Raw genomic sequence first — 2,035 nt, 5'->3', positions numbered from 1 at the left:
TTCTACAAAAATTATTCTTCCACAACTTCAAATATACCTTATCCTTTTCACAGCTGTATCAAAAATGTTTATAATTTATTCCTAAAATAGCAATGGTATTCACATTTTGGTGGACTTCAACATAATCAGTGTTATTGTTACCGAAACCCCAAAGGTCTGTTTGCTAGCCACTCAATAGCCAATAATTGAGAGACAAGTGTTGGGGTAACGAAAGGCAGCCTTTAATCAGGAAGCCTGTGGCCTGGGGAAATAGTAGACTCATGTCTTAAAGGCCATTTCCGCTTTTCCCAAACTTGCCAAAGGGTTTTATAGGGACAGGTGGTAGGGTACTGATTCATGGTGATGTAAGCAGGGATGTGCAGGCATAATCATAAAATTGCAGGTAAACATCTAAGAACTTCTCAGATGGGAGCTGATTTATTGTGACCGTCCTCCATGAAGTCAAGCCATGGATTCAGTTCCTGTCAGCCTCAAAAAGATCTAGTTAATAAGCTAGTAAAGAATGGCCACCAGGGTTAATAATTTCTTTGATAATTATTCTGTGTACAGTGTGAGCAAAAGTCACAATGTTCTAGCAATTGTGAACGGGAATTATTGTATTCCAATGTCCAGCTGCAAGCTATGTAGTTTGGGTTACTAGAGTAAGAAAAAGAACTTTATAATTTAGAAGTTTAACAAAATGGAGTCACTTCTGTTCAGCCTGTTACATAACAACTGGTTTAATAGTGATTTTTAGTAATGATTTGTAGTTCAGCTACATGGATTTATTGATTTAGTGCTTCAGATATCTCCTCTTATGAATTTCTTGTAGCTTACCAGTACATAGAGGAAAGATGCCTGCAAAATTCCATTCCAATTCTCCGTGGACCCCTTCATTCCATGTGGCACACTTAATAAAAGAAAATGTCGGATTCTGATTATTTTTCATTGAATAGATTATCTGTGTATATATGTATATCACATAATTTTCTATAAACCTATAATTCATTAATTTAGAGATCAAAAATGAAAATAGTTTAAAATATATTTTATTTCCACTTTTACCATTATAATAGTGTTACATTTGGATAAAACTGGAAAGGACCTCTCTAGGCCACGTGGTCTATTAATGCAGGAAATAGCTCCCTGCTCCCTCCAAACTGTTTTCTTAAGGCTCAGAATCCTCTTAACATAAATTCGAGGCTGAAGCAAATTCCTTTTGGGAGCATTTTGAAAATCAAAATAGCTGCATTTGAACCCCATACCTTTACTTTAATCTTATACAACACTTATACGCTGTTAGAACGGGGATGTAGTTCATTTCGCTAGTTCCCACGAGGAATTGAGAAAATACACACCTAATTTAATTTGGATGACTGAAGCCTGGAGAGGATGGAGAAAACAATATGAAAGAAAACAGCCACAGGGATTGAAAGTGGTGGTTGGAGGAACTCTGAAAAGTGTAATCAGTGGGATGTAGGTGTTGGGTCTGACTTTGAAATATGGCAGGATTAGGTGATGGTCACTCATTCGAAACTGGCAGCAGAATTACATCACTGCTCTGGGCCACTCTGATTTTTATTAACAAAATCAAAGTACTGGACCACAGTTATCTCTAGGATTACCTCCAGGTTGCAAACCAACATAGAGCACCGTTATGCCTGGGAGTTGGCATGGCTGGTGTCCCTTCTGGAGGGCGATGCAATGTTTCCTCCCGGAGCCTCAGGCTGCATCCCCCGCCGTTGCCTGGCAACACTTGACGCCTCGGGGGCGTGGCCCAAGAGCTGTGGATGTGCGGAGACCACAAACCCTTGCTCCTGTCCACGTGTTGCTCTCCTGTTCACGTGTTGCACGGGTAGAAAAGAGACGTTCAAAAGACCTCCTGAGCCCTCCATCAAAAACTTTCCGTGAAGGTCAGTGGAAGATCCAAATGTTTTCACTGAAACAACGTTTATTAAGAAAAGAGAGCGTACTAGGTATAAAAGTCCGCGTTTGGGGATGGCGGAAGGGGTTGTGGGGCTTTACAGTCTGAAAGCACTTTTTGTTATCTATGTCT

At 40.0% G+C, this 2,035-nt stretch overlaps 1 protein-coding gene across 1 annotated transcript in view; it reads left to right on the top strand.

Moving 5' to 3' along the window:
- Positions 1 to 2,035, top strand: part of LOC103606406 (multidrug resistance protein 1B-like) — a gene marked incomplete at its 3' end in the record, with an annotated part of 72,339 nt that overhangs the window by 410 nt on the left and 69,894 nt on the right.

This window comes from Galeopterus variegatus, unplaced genomic scaffold (genome assembly GCF_000696425.1).
Source record: "Galeopterus variegatus unplaced genomic scaffold, G_variegatus-3.0.2 Scaffold6557, whole genome shotgun sequence".
Taxonomy (NCBI): Eukaryota; Metazoa; Chordata; class Mammalia; order Dermoptera; family Cynocephalidae; genus Galeopterus; species Galeopterus variegatus.
Note: the sequence above shows the minus strand (reverse complement) of the source record. Positions and strands in the feature narration are given on the sequence as shown.